At 39.4% G+C, this 23,580-nt stretch overlaps 1 long non-coding RNA gene across 1 annotated transcript in view; it reads left to right on the top strand.

The window, feature by feature from the left end:
• LOC133561453 (uncharacterized) overlaps positions 1–23,580 on the top strand; it is a 113,511-nt gene that overhangs the window by 79,417 nt on the left and 10,514 nt on the right. The window contains exon 2 of the long non-coding RNA XR_009808702.1: positions 5,623–5,719. This is a non-coding gene — a long non-coding RNA (uncharacterized LOC133561453). The remainder of the gene's footprint in view (positions 1–5,622; positions 5,720–23,580) is intronic.

Genomic DNA, 23,580 nt, shown 5'->3' with positions numbered 1-23,580 from the left:
TTGCCTTGTCATATTTTTTACTGTATTTAAAAAAATTTTACCCAGTTGTAGACATAATATTCCCATTATTTGTATATTTGTAGCCGTACATGAGATTCACAAAGGTTTGTTGGACAGGCAAAAATCTTAGGGGCCTTCTGTCATGATCCGCCACTTGGATCATGGCATATTCTGGTTTTTGTTCTGTTTTGTATGACATCTGTTTAGTATTCGACTTCCTTAGTTCCTGGTGGCACTTCCTGTTTCGTTTCCGTTGCCATAGTTACGTATTTGTGTCACCTGTCGTTTGTTTTTCTCACGCACCTGCTCTGTGATTATCTCCTTATTCAAGTCTGCCTTTGTTTGCCATTCGGTCTCGGATTCTCATTTGCTTCCATGCAACAGGTGTAGTTGCTCTTCCCGCATTGTGGTAATTACTTTTGTGTACTTTAGCTTCCACGCTAGTGAAGTGAAGTGAATTATATTTATATAGCGCTTTTCTCAAGTGACTCAAAGCGCTTTACATAGTGAAACCCAATATCTAAGTTACATTTAAACCAGTGTGGGTGGCACTGGGAGCAGGTGGGTAAAGTGTCTTGCCCAAGGACACAACGGCAGTGACTAGGATGGCGGAAGCGGGAATCGAACCTGCAACCCTCAAGTTGCTGGCACGGCCACTCTACCAACCGAGTTATGCCGCCCATCCTGTTGTTTGTCCCTAGCTCATGCTAGCGCTTTCTGTTGGTTTTGTTTGTAGTGCCTTCGTGCAAGTGTTTTGGTTCTTAACTCGTTTTTATAGTTAAATAAATCATCACTCTTACCTTCACGCTGTGTCCCACTCTAAGTGCCTCCAGGAGAGAACAAGAACCACACCACGATGCCAGCAAAGCGTCACACCTTCTACACTAAGCCGGATAATGTTATCCAGGGTAAATCCCACCTAACCTTATCCTTGTCCACACACACACAATGGTCGTTTAAGACCTCCTGACGTAACGTGCGCGGAAAATGTGCACGTCATAGTCACCTCCAGTGTTGCTTTGAAGTGCAAGTTCTTCAATTTAACTTATCTGAAAAAAATCCAGTGTTGTGGTTTTTCATTTAATTGGAATCCAGTGTGCTGTGGAGCCCTATTGTAGTGAATAACACCTAAGCCATCATAAATTAATAACATCTTTAATGGACGTATGAAAGTAAACAATGTGATAAAGAACATTTTACATCAGTTCATCTAGGGATGTAGATATCTTGTCAGAACACTCCTCACTCTTTTGCCTTCAACTTGATTGTCCATTCTTTTTTGGTGACTTTATTTACTCTGGACCTAGACGTTGAGTCCGCGACATACATGGCGGACAATAACTGATACAGTCTGCTTTGCCAGTCCAAAAGCATTTGTCGTTTTCTGTAATCTTCCCTTGACGTCCAGGTAATACAAAGCATACACTACCTTTTTTTAAAAAAATCAAATCCACGGTAGCCCGCATTCTCGTTGTCTCTCCTTCGACAAATGGAGTACAAAACCAGCTGACCTGGACATTGTAAAGTTCTCTTGCCGTCTGAGAAGTGTTGTATCCCAAATAGCTGCAATCACTTTCTCTTAAGGTATTCATGTGTGATTTCCACAAGCATCTGTGCAGACGGAAGGAGAAACAAGGGCATGTCTGGATGACTCGTCTCCATATTTCCAGTGGTTAGCTCCGAGTTACGAAACTGCTTTATTATGAAGCAGGCTGTGGCGTGTTCTTTTTGACGTCACTTCCTGTGTGGAGCGCGGTCTTTCTGGTACCACTTCCTCTTCGAACTAAGTTGGTAAACGATCAATGAGTCCATACAATGATAACATTCAAGAAATACACGGCGCACTTACCCGTGTCAAAAATTATCCACGGAGGCGAACCTAAAACAATGATTTAGTGTGGCCGAAACGGCGCTAAGGCTAAATAATTATTTGTTTATTGAGTTATCCGGCTTAGTGTAGACAGGGTTTCATTCTCAATGCTCATATCGGATATGCTCCACCTTACAGAATGTCGAAACAATGAAAACGTAAGCAACATTTATTTTCTATAAATATTTTAGAATAATTCGTACCCAAAAAAATCTGTCAATTTTAAGAATTTTTCTGACCCAATATATTTAACTGCTACCAATCATTGTTTTCTTGATAAAAAAAAAAGTTACATCTAAAAAATAATAACAAATGACAATGAGCCAGTTTTTTAAATGGCTCTTTGAAAAGAATGGTTCTTCAATATATGGCTCCCTTCAAAGAGCTACAAATCCCATTTCCTAGTTGCCAACTCACTGAAAAAATAAAAAATAAAAATAAAAGCCATCTGGTTGCCAAGGCCTACCCGATTGTCTTCACTCTTGCCGGCGTGGTAATTTTCTAAAAATCACCATTTTACTCAAAGTTGGATTTAATTAGATGCATGTTTTGGAGTACTACAGGGCACACATTGTTAAAAAATATATTTTTCAGAGCAATATATCACAAATAACAGAATAAAAAAATGAATAACGGTCTTTAAGTTTTTTATCATATGAAAACAACGGCATGACGGTCTTGTTTATTGTTTGCACCATAGACCATCACTGACACAACCCTAGCCTGGCATCCAACTTGCATCCTCTGCCACAAAAGGCATAGTTATTATACATTAGGGAATTTTGCTCTTTTATTCGCTTAGTAGTCGCACTGGGAATTGAGCATCGATTATAACCGGGTTCAACGTTTTCATTCTCCCAGTATCGTTCAAATTTTTACCTTTTGAGTCTTAGTTTTAATGCCCAATCGGAAGAAATAGCTGCCAATATCCACCGGACAACAAAGAAGAAATCAAAATAATTTTTTAAATGGGACTTTTCTTAATAAAAAAAAAACTACATTTTGGTTAATCCATCCATTTTCACGTACATCAAGCAGTGCAGATTTGTAGCTTAGCAAAGTTGTTCTAAAATATTGTTGACAGATACCATGTGTAATGTTCTATATTTTCAATGAAATATCAATGTTTTGGTCTTGCTTGCTTACCGATACTTTCTAGCATCGTTTATTGAACAGTCGTCAACCTGCCGCCCACATGTACGTATGTGTGACTGCCATCTAATGGTCGCATTAATCATTACACTTTGTACCACATAAAATTGGTTTGACATCCGTAAGCACAACCAGAATTAACACATACCCGAGGCGCTCCGTGTTATAAGGTGTACTGTCTCCTTATAGTCCGAAAAGTACGGTACATAAAAAGATCGAATTTATCAAAAAATACGACTTTCACACTTGAATGAATAACTTGAAATGATAATGATCTACCAATCAAACAATCAGTCAAACAATCCTATGCTGCAATTGACAGATTTGCGCATTTGAAAAATTGGCAGAGCAAAAAATAAGACATTCTTTGGCGCTTTGGCTAAGTAATAAAAAAAAGTCCAGACACCAACTTACATGAATTTCCCAGAAGAATTAGTGTCATCAGCGTGAAAGCGCCACTTCATACTCTGGGTGCAGTTTGAAATACTGTCTTTTAAATCAGTGCTCACCTATCTGCTCTTCCTTTAATTGAATCCAGTGGCCTGTAGTCAAGATACACCCCCCCTCTCCCCCACCCCCCATTAACTCTATCGCAGAGAATTTGACTGACTTCACTAAAAAAAAAACAAAAAAAAAACTGGTTTTATGTTTGCAAAGTGTGCATGCACGTTCTATCTAGGAACTGCAGATTCTTTTTCAAAGTTAATACTTTTTGTGACTTGGGTTAGTTAAAGTTCAAATGATTCTCACACACACACACTGAATGTGGTGAAATTTGTCCTCTGCATTTGACCCATCCTCTTGATCGCCCCCTGGGGGAGTGAGGGAGCAGTGGGTAGCAGCGTGTGCCAGCGCGCCCGGGAATCATTTATAGTGATTTAACCCCCAATTCCAACCCTTGATGCTGAGTGCCAAGCAGGGAGGCAATGGGTCCCATTTTTTTATAGTCTTTGGTATGACTCGGGCCGGGGTTTGAACTCCCAATCTACTGATCTTAGGGCGGACACTCCAACCCAGGGGGTTGGGGAACCTTTTTTGGCTGAGAGAGCCATACAAGCCAAATATTTTAAAAATTATTTTAGTGAGAGCCATATAATATTTTTTTTTAAGACTGAATACAACTAAATGAGTGCATTTTTAAGTAAGACCAACATTTTTAGAGTATAATAAGTCTCTTATTTTTTTTAATAACATTGTTATTATGAAGCTAACCAACATTAAATAAAATACTTCTTACCATTAATGCAACTTCTTGAACAGGTGCGGTAGAAACCTGATGGATGGATTAAAATGCATGAAAATGTTTTATATTTTGAACGTTATTTTTGACACTGTGATTACCCGGAATTATTCATTACTTATCGTGTTAAGCAATGTCAGCTAAGATTTATCTGAGAGCCAGATGCAGCCATCAAAAGAGCCACATCTGGCTCGCGAGCCATAGGTTCCCTACCCCTGCTCTAACCACTAGGCCACTGAGTAGTGCATTAGTGCATGTGCCTCACAATACGAAGGTCCTGAGTTCAATCCCGGGCTCGGGATCTTTCTGTGTGGAGTTTGCATGTTCTCCCCGTGACTGCGTGAGTTCCCTCCGGGTACTCGGGCTTCCTCCCACTTCCAAAGACATGCACCTGGGGATAGGTTGATTGGCAACACTAAATGGGCCCTGGTGTGTGAATGTGAATCTGAATCGTGTCTGTCTATCTGTGTTGGCCCTGCGATAAGGTGGCGACTTGTCCAGGGTGTAGCCCACCTTCCGGCCGAATGCAGCTGAGATAGGCTCCAGCACCCCCCGCGACCCCGAAAGGGATAGATGTGGTTATTGCTAAAATTTGGTTCCGAAACATACAACAGCCTAGTAGGTAGGTCGTGAGTTCAAATCCCGGCCGAGTCATACCAAAGACTGTAAAAATGGGACCTATTACCTCCCTGCTTGGCATTCAGCATTAAGGGTTGGAATTGGGGGTTAAATCAGCAAAAATGATTCCCGGGCGCGGCACCTCTGCTGCCCACTGCTCCCCTCACCTCCCAGGGGGTGATCAAGGGTGGTGTGACAATCATTGGTGCTTTAACTTTAACTTAACTTTAACAATCGGCATCAGGTTTGACATAAAGAGGGAACATTTTATGTGAGAGCATGTTGATTACAACAGTGTCCAATTGCTACAAGCTCTTATCACTCCATTTAATAGGGACGGCGTGGCGCAGTGGGAGAGTGGCCGCGCGCAACCCGAGGGTCCCTGGTTCAAATCTCACCTAGTACCAACCTCGTCACGTCCGTTGTGTCCTGAGCAAGACATTTCACCCTTGCTCCTGATGGGTGCTGGTTGGCGCCTTGCATGGCAGCTCCCTCCATCAGTGTGTGAATGTGTGTGTGAATGGGTAAATGTGGAAGTAGGGTCAAAGTGCTTTGAGTACCTTGAAGGTAGAAAAGCGCTATACAAGTACAACCCATTTATTTATTTATCATTTAACCAAGGTGATTTTTTAAAAATCATAAATTGTTTTTTTAATGGTGTCCCCCAACTTGTCTCTCCCCTCCCTAGAGGGAAAGCTTCTGTACTAAGTCGACATTTTTCATTCTGTCTGTTTTTCTACAGCAGTGTTATTGACAAAATCAGTTTGAGGCAGCAAACATCAAGTAGCTGACTCAGCCGAGGCTCCAACAACAGACATAATAGCAGTTCTGCACGGCGGGTGAGTTTCTCCCTTTTTTGTTTGGAATTCTTTACTCATTAGCTGCGTTTCCAATGCAGTTATTTTCAAAATAAAAGCGATATTTCAAAGGGGGAAGATAGTACCATAAATTGATTAACGTGGACCCCAACTTAAACAAGTTGAAACACTTATTTGGGTGTTACCATTTAGTGGTCAATTGTACGGAAAATGTACTGAACTGTGCAATCTACTAATAAAAGTTTCAATCAATCAATCAAAATTGTAACCAATGATCCGTGATATCAATAGAAGACAAAGGGAGCGGGTGTTCACCCTCACGTCCCCTTTGACATTTGTCAGGGCATGTGGGTCTCACCGAGCCTGCGGGTAGGCCTCTATTGCGGGGAAAGCACCCGTGAGACGGCCCGGTGCGGCGGTTGCGCCTCACTTTCCCCCACCGACCAATTGGAAGTGAGACCAAGACGACCCGTCTGCCCTATTTGTCCTGCATGGGCGCTCGGTCGGTTCGCTGTTTAGGTGCCCTCTAAATGCAAAAAAGTGTTTCCATCATCCATCCATTTTCTACCGCTTATTCCCTTTCGGGGTCGCGGGGGGCGCTGGCGCCTATCTCAGCTACAATCAGGCGGAAGGCGGGGTACACCCTGGACAAGACGCCATCTCATCGCAGGGCCAACACAGATAGACAGACAACATTCACACTCACATTCACACACTAGGGCCAATTTAGTCTTGCCAATCAACCTATCCCCAGGTGCATGTCTTTGGAAGTGGGAGGAAGCCGGAGTGCCTGGAGGGAACCCACGCATTCACGGGGAGAACATGCAAACTCCACACAGAAAGATCCCGAGCCTGGATTTGAACCCAGGACTGCAGGACCTTCGTATTGTGCGGCAGACGCACTAACCCCTCTGCCACCGTCATGCTTTTGCAAAAAAATTCAATATCCATCCTTTTTTGACCATTTATTCCCTTTGGTGTCACAGGGGGGCACTGGTTCCTATCTCAGCTACAATCGGGCGGAAGGCAAGGTACATCCCGGACAAGTTGCCACCTAATCGCAGAACTTCAATATCGAAATGTCTCAAAAACCATCTCATGAAAGCGCAAAAATGTTTTTGCGATATTTGAGAGTTTTTTCTAAATATATGGTTGTTTTCATCACCAGTCGTTTATTGCGATATTTAGATTTTTGCACATTTTTATGGGTAATGGAAACACAGCCTCTTAATTTAGCTCGCCACTCGAGTAATCCCAGGTGCTAAACACTGCGGACTGCTTTACCAGGAAGTGCCTTTGCTTAAAAACAACTACAAAACACTACTTTGCCTACTTTGGTTCCTGCATACCTTTTTAATCTAGTAAGAGTAAGAATCAGTTTGAATCCAAACGAAGCAAGCTGCCTTACATATACACAAGTAAGTCATAAATAAATACATAAAGAAAAGTCTACCTTATGGAAATATCTTGTCTTTTTTTTTTTTTTTTAAATGAATTTATTAATCAATCCAACAAAACAATACATAACAATACAATCAAATTCCAAAACCAAACCCGACCCAGCAACATTCAGAATAGCAATAAACAGAGCAATTGAGGACACACAAACATGACACGGTACAATCTAAAAGTAGTGAAACAAAAATGAATATAATCATTATTAGTAACAATTCCAAAATAGCAGTGATAACACATCCCTCATTGATATTATCATTAAAAACGTTAATACAAAAGAAAAAAAAAAAAAAAAAAAATGAACAATGCATCTCATCTCAAAAGCTTGATAACACACTGTGTCCAAATGTTTACACAAATATATAATAATTCATATTTTGGTTCATTTAATACTTAAAACAAATTTCAATAATGGATCCCATAATCCAATATATGACTCATTGTTATCTAAACTAAATGCAGTTTTTTCTAGTGATATCATCTCCATAGCCTGTGTATACCAGTCAGTATGAGTTGGACTATCAACATTTATCCATTTTTTTAATACAACTCGTTTTGTTATCATTATAATTCTCTTCTCAATTCTCTTTTATGTACCTCTACAAAAAAAAAGAAAAAAGTCTGCCCAACCTTGTATTGAGCATATAAATATCCACATTTTCTGCATTTTTTGTCACATGCATTATTGATTTTGTTTAAGAGCTGTTAAAGTTAAAGGAGAACTGCAGTTTTTTTGGAATTGTTCCTATCATTCACAATCATTATAAGAGACAAGACCACTGATGTATTTTTTTTAAAATGTATTCTAACTCGCCCTGTGAAGAGGTGGCGACTTGTCCAGGGTGTACCCCGCCTTCCGCCCGATTGTAGCTGAGATAGGCGCCAGCGCCCCCCGCGACCCCGAAAGGGAATAAGCGGTAGAAAATGGATGGATGGGGGGTATTCTAAGTCGTAAATAAACGTAAATAAAAGTCAACTTATATTGAAGCCAATGGGAGGTCCTCCATTACACCCATAAATCAAACTAAATAACCATCCAAAAATCTTTAACAATACCCTATTTACATTTTGCATGAATATTAACCAAGTATTAGTGATATTGTGATTATAAGCGCTAACGCTGACACTATTTATAGCGGCAGCGTGATCACTAGCTTGTGTGGCTATGTTAATATCATCAGCAGGTGAGCTGCTGTTTATTGTTGATGATAAATAATTAGGGCTGTCAGAGTTAACACAATAATAACGCGCTAACTATAAATTTTGATAACGGCACTCATTTTTCTAACGGGCCATAAACGCACACATTTTTGGCCTTTTTGACCCTCGGGTGGTGTTGGGAACTTGGCTGCAGTTCACTTGAGGCTGATAAGCCACAAACGAGCAGAAATAGATAAAGAAAAGTCTACCTTATGGAAATATCAGGTTCGAAGCCATGGCAATTAAGTTGTTCTCCCGACAAGAAATGACTATTTTCTGCCGAGAGAAGAGGAGTCGTACAGTGGGTGGTGCTTCACTTCTGTGTTTTGATTACGGTTAAGGTGCAGTGATAACACACCACTTAGATTGTTACTGGGACTGATTTAGTAAGTTAGAGGACATAAAAGTTCAATATAAATTAAAGACGGTTGCAACATGTAATGTACAGAATATCAAAAGCATTTTATACAGGTAGAAATGTTGAAGATTACAGCTCGGCTAGGGTCAAGCCTCCCCCCGACTCTAAAAGGGACAATTGGTAGAAAATAGATGGATGGATATTACTAAACATCTTTGACAATCAAAGCATGATCATAACAATCCACATTTTTTGTTATTTATGCGTGAAATTTGGTATTTAAAGATGGAATTGTAGCTCCTCCTCTGAACGCAGGTGCTCCTACAGCAGAATGTGTTTGTACAAAAAACAAAACCTGGTAATATACAAACACAGTGTAAACATTTTTTTTCATTAAATCATGTTTTTTGGGGCTGAGCTGTTTAAACAAGCATACAGTTTAAAATAAATTTCAATGAAGAAAATTAATTGTCCGTTCATGGTGTTAAAACCTGAAAGGATCTGTCAATGGTACATTTATTAATAATGAAAATTATGTATATCTGTGATTAATTGCGATACATTTTGAGTTAACTATGACCAAAATCCGATTAATCATGATTACATATTTTAATCTTTTGACAGCCCTATAAATAAATTTAAAGTTAAAGTTAAAGTACCAATGATTGTCACACGCATACTAGATGTGGCAAAATTAATTTCTGCATTTGACCCATCAGCCTTGATCACCCCCTGGGAGGTGAGGGGAGCAGTGGGCAGCAGTGGTGCCGCGCCCGGGAATCATTTATGGTGATTTAACCCCCAATTCCAACCCTTAATGCTGAGTGCCAAGCAGGGAGGTAATGGGTCCCGTTTTTATAGTCTTTGGTATGACTCGGTCGGGATTTGAACTCACGACCTACCCATCTCAGGGCGGACACTCTAACCGCTAGGTGACTGAGTAGGTCAATGCATCTTACCAGGATAGTAGAAGGATAATGACATCATCCAACAAGGTGGTACACTTAGACAGCCAATCCAGACCCAGAAATGGCAAGAAAGACACACAAATACACTTGGTTCCGCCCCTTTTTTTCATCTAAACAGGAATATAATGAGATTCTATCCCTCCGCATCCCAGTGACAGCAGACACTGTACAGTATGTGATGTTTTACTATGTTTGTTGGTTCTCAAGAAGTCTGCAGTCAGTAGTAATCAGTGTCGAAGGAAAAAGCCAACGTCCTAATTTGTTTTTTTTAATTAATGCACCAAATATGCTTAAAGAGGAAAATATGTAAATATTGCATGTTATTATGGATGTGCCTGCTTCTTCATTACATATATACTTACAACATGCATATACTGTAAAACCTTATTAGGTGTTTGAATGTTTTAAGGGCTCTATAGGCAGAATAGAGCAACTTCAATGCCTTATTCAAGCAGATTTTGGATCGCATTTATTTACTATTCATAATGCATGAAAAAAGAAAAACAAATGTGTGCTTCTCTTACAAAAGGACTGTGAACGGTAGGCAAAAATAATGCAGTTCCCCTTTAACGCATGCGATTAATCACAGAAATGATGACATCCATCATGTAGAAATGCAAATTAGTCCTGCGATTTATTTGGGCCACACCTTTTAAGAGGGTTACTTAAAAGGTGGCATGCGTTTTTATATGGTCAGTGATCACTCGATCGATGCATACGCCTTGCAAAGATGAATGAGGGGATTGGTGTGCTTTGTGGAAAATTCCGCTTGAAAAATACACCCCGATGGGGACTTTAGATACCACTGCTACCAGGTTTTGAGCAAATTGATAACATGAATTTGAGTAAAACATGAAGTAATGTTGAATGATATTCTAATAATTGCAAAGTATCTGAGTCATTTTCAACCCTAATTTAGATTCCGCAAGTAATTGTGTCAAAAACTTGCATTGTCGGCAGTAGGCGTGACCCCATGTTGCAGAGCCAGAACACGACATGCAGGTAAAAATGCTAATTTATTATCTTAGCAGCAAAAAAAAAAAAAAAACATGCAAAGATGCAAAAGACAGCAACACACTAAGGCGTGCACACAATACTTCCAGCACTGTCTGAGAGGTGGCATGTACACAAAGCGCTCGGCCGGTTATAGTCAACAAGTGCGTGTCCTAATCACCAAACGGTGTCAATCAGCGCTCCACATCGTGACTAGGAAGCGGAAGTAACACTAAGTAAATACAAAGGACTGGGAAATTATATATCAAGCCAGGCGTGTCATGGCAGGTCATGACACATTGACAGCGATTAATCCAAATTTGAAAGCGTTATTGATGTAATTTTGAAATAAGAAAATGGATGGATGGATGAATGTTTCATGAACATTATTATTATTGTGTTTTGAAAATACTCTTAAGTTAACACGTGATTAATCACAAAATTTTGCTCCAAAATACACCCCAATGGGACTTTAGATGAAACTGTTAACAGGGTGCAAGCAAACAAATACATCGCATTTAAGTAAAACATTTAGAAAATATTTGTGTAGGACATTTCGACAATAGTGTTGCAAAATATCAGTCTTTTTCAAAGTTAATTTCAATCAAGCAAGTAATTGACTTATTTAATTGTGTTCGATCCAAATTTATAAGCGTGATTTAAGGCCTACTGAAATTAGATTTTCTTATTCAAACGGGGATAGCAGGTCCATTCTATGTGTCATACTTGATCATTTCGCGATATTGCCATATTTTTGCTGAAAGAATTTAGTAGAAAACATCCACGATAAAGTTTGCAACTTTTAGTCGCTAATAAAAAAGCCTTGCCTTTATCGGAAGTATGTGCGCGCGACGTCACGTCACCGGTGTGAGGGCTCCTCACATCCTCACATTGTTTATAAAGTGAGCCACCAGCAATAAGAGCACTTTGGACCAAGAAAGCGACAATTTCTCCATTAATTTGAGCGAGGATGAAATATTTGTGGATGAGGATATTGATAGTAAAGGACTAGAAAAAATAAAAAATATAAAAAATTATAATAAAAAGAGACGGCTCCGGGCGGTAACAGTGCGAGTGTTTCAGATGTAATTAGACACATTAACTAGGATAATTCTGGAAGATCCCTTATCTGCTTATTGTTTTAATAGTGTTTTAGTGAGATTGTAAAGACATACCTCAAAGTCGGATGACTGCGGTGAACACGCAATGTCTCAGAGAGAAGCCGAGGAGCCAAGCTCACAGCTGCCTTTTTTGACAGCTACTGCAGGAGGACATATAATCCACTGATGTCTCCGGTAAGAGCAGTCTTAATATCACAATTTTCCCATCCAAAAACATGCTGGTTGCCGTAGAGAAACATGCTGGTTGCCGTAGAGAAACATGTTCGCTTGACCGCTTTGTGTCAAAGCTTCACAACAAACAAAGAAACACCGGCTGTGTCTCGGTGCTAAAGACAGCTGAAATACACCGCTTTCCACCAACAGCATTCTTCTTTATAGGCTCCATTATTAATTGAACAAATTGCAAAAGATTCAGCAACACAGAATCCAGAATACTGTGTAATTATGCGATGAAAAGAGACGACTTTAGGCCGTAAGTGGTTCTGGGCTGATATGTCCCCTCAAACCATAACGTCACAAAACGTCCGCGACGTTTTCAACAAGAAACTCCGCGGGAAATTTAAAATGTTATTTTAGTAAACTAAACCGGCCGTATTGGCATGTGTTGCAATGTTAATATTTCATCATTGATATATAAACTATCAGACTGCGTGGTCGGTAGTAGTGGGTTTCAGTAGGCCTTTAATATAGTAATCATTGTAATTGAACGATTTAGAATGCCACATAAAATGAGAATCATTTCAAAAGTACTTTTGAAATCTATTTGTATGGCTCAGAGGCCTTGTGGTTAGAGTTTCTGCCCTGAGACTGGAAGGTCCTGAGTTCAAACCCCTGCCGAGTCATACCAAAGACTATAAAAATCAGACCCATTGCCTCCCTGCTTGGCACTCAGCATCAAGGGTTAGAATTGGGGGTTAAATCACCCAACAATTATTCCCGAGCGCGGCCACCGCTGCTGCTCGCTGCTCCCCTCACCTCCCAGCTTTTAACTTTATTGCTTAGTGCAAACTTTTAAGATCTAATCAGCTGCATCAACATTTCACAGAAGCATTAACTTGAGCATATGTTAAATTTATCTATTGTGATTGTCTATCAAATCATGTAGATCAGGGGTGTCCAAAGTGCGGCCCGGGGGCCATTTGCAACCCACAGCTAATCGTTTACCGGCCCGCCACACATTCTGCAAAAACTGCCAAATTTATAATATTGCAAAAATAAAAAAAAACATTTAAAAAAAGTGGAATGAGGTGAAATCTAATGAGAAAAAGTGGCAATGTTGACACAAAGCTGCCATGCTGGCTGTTTTTTTTTCCTTTTATCTTTGTTTATTTTATTTTTCTTTTTTTCTTTCCAGAGCTCGAAAAAAAAAGGACAAAAAAAATCTGTTATACTGAATTATTACTTAAAAATGATCACTTTGAAATGTTTTGTGTGTAAAAAATATGGCATATATTGTGTGGTTGCCATATAAAAACAAAGTTTTATTTGACAAGAGCATAAAACCCCCAAAAATAATAGTTCAAACATAAAATTGTTATATCTGAAGTAGAGCTCGTAATCTAATTGTTAAAAGTAAAAAAAAAAAAATAATAAAAATGTATCACTTTGAGTGGGGTACCTTTTGGATCCCAAATATATTTAGTGGGATTTTATTTAACTTTACTCAAAAATATTAAAAATGAAAATCAATGGTGTCCTGCATTATTGAACTTTTAGGGTTCTAATTACTAAATACTGCAAAATTTCATTTTTTCTATAAAAAACAAAGTTGTCTTTGACAGAAAACCGTTTATTTTTTTAACTTTATATTAACTTGATATTGAGATTTACCGTAAGCGTTAAATAAAATAAAAAAATAATAATATTATTTTTAACATTTTAGGGAGCCCTAAAGGTTAAAAAAAAAAAAAATCCATATATTTTTTTATGCTTTGAAAATGAAAAATATCAAAATGTCCCCCGCATGTTTTAAATCTTTTCCGTGTGCGGCCCTCTGTGGAAAAAGTTTGGACACCCCTGATGTAGATAGATAGAAAGTACTTTATTCCTATACTTGTATTCCTCTAATAAAAGCTAACAAACATATTACAATGTTTATTGGGACTGGCCACTGACAGTAAACTATTAAAACAAAATGTGCTGTCAAATGGTTTCTTGCATACATGATTTAGATTAATTTGAATAAAAACATGTTGACATAAATGTGATTCTATTGCATTCAGGAACATTTTTTAATGTTTTACCTTTTCAACTTACCAACTTGTCAACAGTTGTATCTTATAAAAAAAAAAAAAAAAAGTGTTTTGTTGCTGATGTTAGCTTGTTTAATGCTATAAGGCAGTGGTGTCAAACTCATTTTAGATAGGTGGCCACGTGGAGAATAATCTACTCCTAAATGGGCCGAACTGGTAAAATCACGGCACGATAACTTAAAAATAAAGACAACTTCGGATTGTTTTCTTTGTGTCAGGTAAAGGTAGTGACGAACCCCAAGATGCAGAGACGGCAGGCGGGATGCAGATAAACAAGATTTAATGCCCAAAAGAAAATGCAGGAAAACACCAGGAAAGAGGCTAACAGGAAACCAAGAAACAGGGAGCAAGGATTCAGCAAACTGCAAACAGGAACAGCTCACAGCAAACAATACGAGGCAGGTATAAATAGTGGCCTGATTGGCAATTGCCACCAGGTGTGCCAGCCTGCCAATCAGGTACAGATGAGGGGAACAGGCGCTCAGGGAAACGTGCAGGAAAATGAATCAAAATAAGAGCGCTGACAGGAAATAAAACACAATCAGAGGAAAAATTAAAACATAAGCAAACTGTCAGTGATAAATCTGACACTTTGATTAAAAATAGAACAAGCACATTATGTAAATGCATAAATCATAATGTTGTTATTTTTTTGTTTTTTTTTTTCCACTTACATGTTGCGGTTAATAGTATTATATCTTTATTTGTCGTTATTTATACTTTCTGAATAAATTATGCGATAATGTACTCAGTCAACTCATTGGTGTTTGTTTTAAATCTATCAAGATGAAAAAATAGTATCAACATCAAATTACAGGATGCTATTTATGTAGTTTGCTCAAATAAACCATGGGGTTTGTTCTTTTTTTACACAAGTAGCAGTGACGTGCGGTGAACTAAACACCAGGTGAGGCATGCATACTTTTTTTTCTTCTTTATTTTTTTTTAACTTAAATTCATATGTGCAGCTCTAGTCATTGTTGATTTAGGTTGCACATTAGTTACGGGGAAAAAAGGGAGTTATTCGCTTTCATAAAAATGTTTTCATAATGATACTATGATATGATAAATGGTTCCAAAAAGTATTTAATAAAGTTAATATTAAATACTTTTTGGTTCCATTTGCTTTTAACAAAATAAATCAAGTATTGTGAGTATATTTTACCTTTCTGTATTTGTATCTGAAGCAGCAATAGCTATCCTCCATGAAAACATACTTTGTATAACCACATTCATTTTGTCTTAAAGTCCAGTTTAGTGAAGTATTTAATCTTGTATACAGTATATAATCCTCCATATTGGCAGACACATTCATTTAATTTAATTTCATTCCAAATAATTAAACAGTATTTTTGCATCTGACAAAAAACACCCACAAATGCTGGCTTACTCTAATAAAAATGCCATGTTTGTCATAAATACAGTTTAAAAAAAAGAAAATTAAAAAAAAGAAAATTAAAAAAGGCTGGCTTCTGCTGGAGAGTCTGCTAGCTTGAGCACACCCACTTCTTCCAGTGTGGCGAGTCAGGGTACTGCTGAGGCATTGAACTGCAAGTTGACAATATATCGCCCCCTACCTTGAGGCAGAGGTACATGCTGCCTCATGGCCTGCTTTTTCCCCATGGCAACAAGCAAGCGCCCCCTCGCACGCACACGCCCAATATACACTGCGTGTAGTCGTGGAGGCACCGCCTGTGTCTGCCTCACTTCTCATCTGCAGCGTTGTTTGATCAGGAAACATGGAATTTACGTGATTTTGACCATGAAAATTATCAAAATATACAGGAACCACACCAAAATCACATAGAAAGCATAAACCAAAAGAGAAATATTAAAACATATTTTATTTTATTACTTTGTTTTGGAACATCTAATGGTTAAGCCACCTGTTGGCAGGTGAGGCACTGCCTCACTTGCCTCTGTCACGCCAAATTTCTTCCCCCCTACAACGCCCCCCCCCCCATTTACTTCCGGGGTCATGATTAATACAGACGTTTTGCTAACGCTATATTATAAAAATATAACGCTATATTATGAAAATACAGAAGTTTTGTTAACGCTATATTATAAAAAAACAATTAAAACAACAATTTACTTTGTTTTGGAACATCTAATGGTTAAGCCACTTCGTGGCAGGTGAGGCACTGCCTCACTTGCCTCTGTCACGCCAAATTTCTTCCCCCCAACAAACCCCCCCCCCCCCCCACCCCCCATTTACTTCCGGGGTCATGATTAATACAGACGTTTTGCTAACGCTATATTATAAAAATATAACGCTATATTATAAAAATATAACGCTATATTATAAAAATACAGACGTTTTGTTAACGCTATATTATAAAAAAATAAAAAAAACAATTAAAACAACAATTTAAAAACACAAGCTATGGGATGACACATTTACTCCCGGTGTTACGTTTCCTCACGTTTCCTCTAACGTTATCCCATAGCTTGTGTTTGTAAGTAGTCTTTTAATTTTTATTTTTATTTTTTATAATATAGCGTTAACAAAACGTCTGTATTTTTATAATATAGCGTTATATTTTTATAATATAGCATTAACAAAACGTCTGTATTAATCATGACCCCGGAAGTAAATGGGGGGGAAAGATTTTTGTATGGGGAAGAAATTTGGCGTGACACCTCCCCTGACAGCATGTCACTGATAAGTAGCATAATCTACAAGTATACAAAGAATTGCTATTGCGGCATCTAGTGGACACATTTGGAACAACAGTTTTTTTCCATTCAAAAATGTCGGCTCATTTGTCAGATAAAATCTTTTCGCGGGCCTGAACCGGCCAGCGGGCCGTATGTTTGACACCCCTGCTATAAGGTATGACCCACATCGTTTTGTTTTGATCTGACTGAAACATGTTTCCTGTAACGAAAGTTAAAGAGCAATTTAGCATATTTGTTTGAATTCATGGAAAGTTATTTCATTATTGTGCTGACAGAATAAATTAAAATGGCCATGTTTTACGTTTTGCTTTTTTAGGGTATTTCTTTTTATGTTTTTTTTCTTTCTGGTTTAAGCTGGGAAACAAGGCGTTGAGCTTAAATACTATGTTCATGTCAGCGCCGAGATCCTCTAAATGGCATGGCAAACTGCCCCGGTTACCATGGCTATGTGAGGGTTCAGAAGCACATTAATCACAAGGATTTAGGTTTCTCTCCGCTCTTTTATTTTTCAAAAAGACACTGAATCTCCCAGGCATCCTTTATGAAGCTGATTTATGATGTTTAATATCTTTGTGTGTAGATCACGGGCAGTTCCTGTGAAAGGTAACAGTTTATGAGGGAGGCGAGAGCGCAGAGTATAGTCTTTGTCAGCAGACTTTATGTGTTTGTGTTCTGTGAGTGCTTTAGGAAGAAAACACCACTCACTCGGTTCAAGGAAGAATTCAACATAGCACAACAATCTCACACTTGGTGGTATTTTAGCATTACTTAAAATATTTCAGTCGACTTGACTTTGCAATAACATCATTCAGTCAATGACTAATAAACCTATTTCACCTTAATTCCCATCAATGCCACAACTTGAACATTCTTGGGACATTGAAGATAAAAACAAGATAAGGTTGGAGATGTTTTCCTGTTTTTTATTGATCAATCAGAGCAGATAGATTATGGCGTGACAGAGTGACGTTGTATGCTGGGAAACAGGTTGATGGCAGTAAATCAGTGGCATTTCTACTTTATTCAACAATAATCTGCTTTTCGGACAACCACTGGCAGGAGGTTATAGCCACAAGAGAGTAGTTAAAGGGGAACATTATCACAATTTCAAAAGGGTTAAAAACAATAAAAATCAGTTCTTAGTGGCTTGTTGTATTTTTTGAAGTTTTTTTCAAAATTTTACCGGTCCCGGACTATCCCTAAATAAAGCTTTAAAGTACCTTATTTTAGCAATCTTCGAAACCACTATCCATTTCGCTGTGACGTCATACAGGGCTGCCAATACAAACAACATGGCGGTTACCACAGCAAGATATAGCGACATTAGCTCGGATTCAGACTCGGATTTCAGCGGCTTAAGTGATTCAACAGATTACGCATGTATTGAAACAGATGGTCGGAGTATGGAGGCAGATAGTGAAAACGAAATTGAAGAAGAAATTGAAGCTATTGAGCGAATAGCTATTGACGCTATTCAGCCATAGCGTGGGTGTACCTAATAAAGTGGCCCATAGCATGTCTGCCTTATTAGCATCGCCGGTAAAATGTGCAGACCAAACGATCAGGACTTTCGCATCTTGTGACACTGGAGCAACTTAAATCCGTCGATTGGTAAGTGTTTGTTTCGCATTGAATGTGGGTATCTAGTTTCAAATGTACATACAGCTAGCATAAATAGCATGTTAGCATCAATTAGCGTAGCATGTTGGCATCGATTAGCTGGCAGTCATGCCGTGACCAAATATGTCTGATTAGCACATAAGTCAACAACATCAACAAAACTCACCTTTGTGATTTCGTTGACTTAATCGTTGCAAATGCATTTGCAGGTTATCCATACATCTCTGTGCCATGTCTGTCTTAGCATCGCCGGTCAAATGTGAAGACACTCTGGTACATTCAATGGGGGTCTGGCGGCAGATTTCTTGCCAGTGGTGCAACTCGAATCCCTCCCTGTTAGTGTTGTTACACCCTCCGACAACACACCGACGAGGCATGATGTCTCCAAGGTTCCATAAAATAGTCGAAAAAACGGAAAATAACAGAGCCGAGACCCGGTGTTTGTAATGTGAAAATGAATATGGCGGGTGTATTACCTCGGTGACGTCACGTTCTGACGTCATCGCTAAAAGACCGATAAACAGAAAGGCGTTTAATTTGCCAAAATTCACCCATTTAGATTTCGGAAATCGGTTAAAAAAATATATGGTCTTTTTTCTGCAACATCAAAGTATATATTGACGCTTGCATAGGTTTGGTGATAATGTTCCCCTTTAAGATGTAATTTACCCATGCATTTTTGATGCTTAAACGATATGAACCGATTCTAAGTATAGATTTTGTACCATTAGGAGAAAAAACAAACAAAAAAAACTGAGCGGCCTTGAAGAGCGAGCTGGGTGAGTGCACTTCAGCTCTTTCTATGGTGCATGTGTGCACTTGTGTATTCTTATGTTGGTCTGAGCCGCTGAAAATAGTTATTATCCTAAACCAGTTTTTATTTGGCCCTTTTCAACTACAATCCATTAACTGTGCCCTGCACTTTTTAACCTCCAAAAATAATGTTACGCTATTGAATGGAGACAAGTCAAACACTGGTGGCGGGTGCGCCTGTCCCTTCAGATCGCCCACAAGCTTATTGATTGGCTTTCTGGGGCTGCCTTCTTGCCAACATGACAATGATTGACAGCGTGCAGCAGCTGACCAGTCAGCAGTCAGATGCGAAATAAGAGCAAGTTGGCCTCCACATGGCATTATGAATCACAAATAATTAAGACAAATAAAAAAATCCAAACAAAAGGACCATAATTCCTCCGTTCAAAGGTAGTTTAGTTGTTGTTTTGTCACTTGGGGAACAAAAAAACACAATGCAAATTGAAGCTAGGGTGGTTGCAGTTCCTGGTAGTGCAATGACTCCAGTATTCGTCTTTATTTCCAGACGACATGGTTCCATTACTGGCCAGGACAGAAAAGGCAAACCTTGAAATCATTCAAAATACAGTCTTAAAAAAAAAAGTAAAGTTATTTATTTCATTCTCCCAATGAATTATTTTGTACAAAAAAACTATTTATATATATATATATATATATATATATATATATATATATATATATATATATATATATATATATATATACATATATCGTCCTGGTCGTGGAACTGTGGACCAGCTTAATACTCTCGGCAGGGTTCTTGAGGGTGCATGGGAGTTTGCCCAACCAGTCTACATGTGCTTTGTGGACTTGGAGATGGCATTCGACCGTGTCCCTCGGGAAGTCCTGTGGGGAGTGCTCAGAGAGAATGGGGTACCGGACTGTCTTATTGTGGCGGTCCGCTCCCTGTATGATCAGTGTCAGAGCTTGGTCCGCATTGCCGGCAGTAAGTCCGACACGTTTCCAGTGATGGTTGGACTCCGCCAAGGCTGTCCTTTGTCACCGATTCTGTTCATAACTTTTATGGACAGCATTTCTAGGCGCAGTCAAGGCGTTGAGGGGTTCCGGTTTGGTGGCCGCGGGATTTTTTTTTTGCAGATAATGTGGTCCTTATGGCTCTCACAGGATCGGTTCGCAGCCGAGTGTGAAGCGACCGGAATGAGAATCAGCACCTCCAAGTCCGAGTCCATGGTTCTTGCCCGGAAAAGGGTGGAGTGCCATCTCCGGGTTAGGGAGGAGACCCTGCCCCAAGTGGAGGAGTTCAAGTACCTAGGAGTCTTGTTCACGAATGGGGGAAGAGTGGATCATGAGATCCACAGGCGGATCGGTGCGGCGTCTTCAGTAATGCGGACGTTTTATCTATCCGTTGTGGTGAAGAAGGAGCTGAGCCGGAAGGCAAAGCTCTCAATTTACAGGTCGATCTACGTCCCCATCCTCACCTATGGTCATGAGCTTTGGGTCATGACTGAAAGGATAAGATCACAGGTACAAGCGGCCGAGATGAGTTTCCTCCGCCAGGTGGCAGGGCTCTCTCCCTTAGAGATAGGGTGAGAAGCTCTGCCATCCGAGAGGAACTCAAAGTAAAGCCGCTGCTCTTTCACATCGAGAGGAGCCAGATGAGGTGGCTCGGGCATCTGGTCAGGATGCCACCCGAACGCCTCCCTAGGGATGTGTTTAGGGCACGTCCAACCGATAGGAGGCCACGGGGAAGACCCGGGACACGTTGGGAAGACTATGTCTCCCGGCTGGCCTGGGAACACCTCGGGATCACCCTGGAAGAGCTAGACGAAGTGGCTGGGGAGAGGGAAGGGTAAGTCTGGGCTTCCCTGCTTAGGCTGTTGCCCCTGCGACCCGACCTCGGATAAGCGGAAGATGATGGATGGATGGATGGATGTATATATATATATATATATATATATATATATATATATATATATATATATATATATATATATATATATATATATATATATATATATATATATATATAGGCCTCAGTGACCTTGTGGTTGGAGTGTCTGCCCTGAGATCGGTAGGTTGTGAGTTCAAACCCTGGCTGATTCATACCAAAGACTATAAAAATGGGACCCGTTACCTCCCTGCTTGGCACTCAGCATCAAGGGTTGGAATTGGGGGTTAAATCACCAAAATGATTCCTGAGCGTGACTATTGCTGCTGCTCACTGCTCCCCTCACCTCCCAGGAGGTGGAACAAGGGGATGTGTCAAACACAGAGAAATTTTACCACACCTAGTGTGTGTGTGACAATCAGTGGTACTTTAACTTTATTGAACAAATATTCCCATTCATACTACTCCAAAACATGCATCTAATCCATTCGAACTACTCCCCCTGTAACGCAAGCCAGTGGTGTGTCCCCTACTTCTGAAAACCAAATGTCTTCCTTGGACATATATATACTTGTAAAATTTTCCAGAGTCATGAGGATAATGGCTGCAAAAACCCCACATTTCAACATAGAGCGGTTGATTGACATTGTTTTCACCCGTTTGTGCATGACTTTAATTCTAAATGCGGTAATTAAGCCGCATGCCTTATTTACAATGAGAGCAAAACATTCATACATGAGTAATCATCTTCCTGTTGTTAATGATCTAACAAGTTGAACAAATGGGTGCAATTTTTAGTTGCTGTTAAGTTCTAATGCGGTTGCTTTATAACTAGCCCAGGGTTGGACACATATTTTTACTCAGGGGCCACATTGGGTTAATTTATTCATAAATTCATATATCTTTTTTTCATATGTGTTTATTTATTAATGCTCAAAAGTACCCCGCCTTCCGCCCGAATACAACTGAAATAGGCTCCAGCATCCCCCGCGACCCCAAACGGGACAAGCGGTAGTAAATGGATGGATCGATGGAGATTTTAATGCCGCATCACCTCAAAAACAGAATTTTTACTGAATAAAATACCTATTGTCATGTCCCTCAAGACAGTTGGACTTGTGTGTTGCGGCTTTTGGTGTGACCCCAAGATGCAGAGAGAGCAGCCAGTGTGCAAGTGATATGGTCATTTGATTAGGGACAGATGTAGAGCAAAACGAAGCGCACCAACGCACGCACACACACACACACACACACACACACAAAACTTTTAGTGTATGACAAAGCATGCTGGCAACGCAATGCAAAGTGACAACTCACTGACTGGGTAATGAAGCCTCCTAATTAAACAACGGTGGCAGGTGAGTCTACAATCATTAGACAAGGGACAGGTGTGAAGATCAGCACTCAAGCCTGATGTAAAGTGGCTGAGAGAAGAGTTACAGAGGAAGTGGAATAAAAAATAATAGCACTTGACAGGAAATGATATAGGCCCTGCGATGAGGTGGCGACTTGTCCAGGGTGTACCCCGCCTTCCGCCCGATTGTAGCTGAGATAGGCGCCAGCGCCCCCCGCGACCCTGAAAGGGAATAAGCGGTAGAAAATGGATGGATGGATGGAGGAAATGATATAAAACACAGGAAAATAGTCTGAGCTATAATGTCGGAACACGATATGTTGTGTATTATTTTCCTGGGGTTTTGACATTGTTTCCGGTTTAATGATCTTATTTCTCAGTTCCATTTCCGGTTTTTCTCGTGATTGTTTCCATCATAGCTCTGTTCACAGCTCTGGTACCCTCACTTGCTCCTGATTGGCAATCAGTCGACACACCTCTGAATCAGGAAGCTTTTGATGCCAGCGACGGAGTGGACGACAACAGATTATATATATATATATATATATATATATATATATATATATATATATATATATATATATATATGTATATATATATATATATATATATATATATATATATATATATATATATATATAATGTAGCAACAGGCAAGTTCAAAACTAAAATATATACATACAGTAATATAATATGAACAATCTTTACCGTATTTTGGTCATTTTAAGCATTGTTGGAACTGGTTTCCTCATAATAATAATAACAAAAATAATAATGGATTAGATTTTACAGCGCACTTTTCTATTATTAGATATATAAAGCGCTCACAGAGAAGTGGGAACCCATCATTCATTCACACCTGGTGGTGGTAAGCTACATGTGTAGCCACATCTGACCTGGGGTAGACTGAAATATTTACATAAATAATATAATATGTACAAACTTTACCGTATTTTTGTCATTTTAAGCATTGTCGGAGCTGAATTCTTCAGCACATTTGTTTCTGTTTCGATAGCAGCATATATTCGACTTCCAGCAGCAAATGTGTGTTCTACTTCAGGCAACAAACACATGTGTTTCCTAATCACAACAAAGATAACTATTTTTGGACAAATGTGGATTCACAACCTTAACTTTTTAAAGATGAATATACGGAGGATGACCTGCTGGTTATAGAACAGAGCACGAAGAAGAGTGAAACGTTGGACCAGACGGAC

The sequence above is a fragment of the Nerophis ophidion genome, linkage group LG11, assembly GCF_033978795.1.
Source record: "Nerophis ophidion isolate RoL-2023_Sa linkage group LG11, RoL_Noph_v1.0, whole genome shotgun sequence".
NCBI lineage: Eukaryota > Metazoa > Chordata > Actinopteri > Syngnathiformes > Syngnathidae > Nerophis > Nerophis ophidion.
The sequence above is the reverse complement of the archived record's forward strand: the minus strand, read 5'-3'. Positions and strand labels throughout refer to the sequence as shown.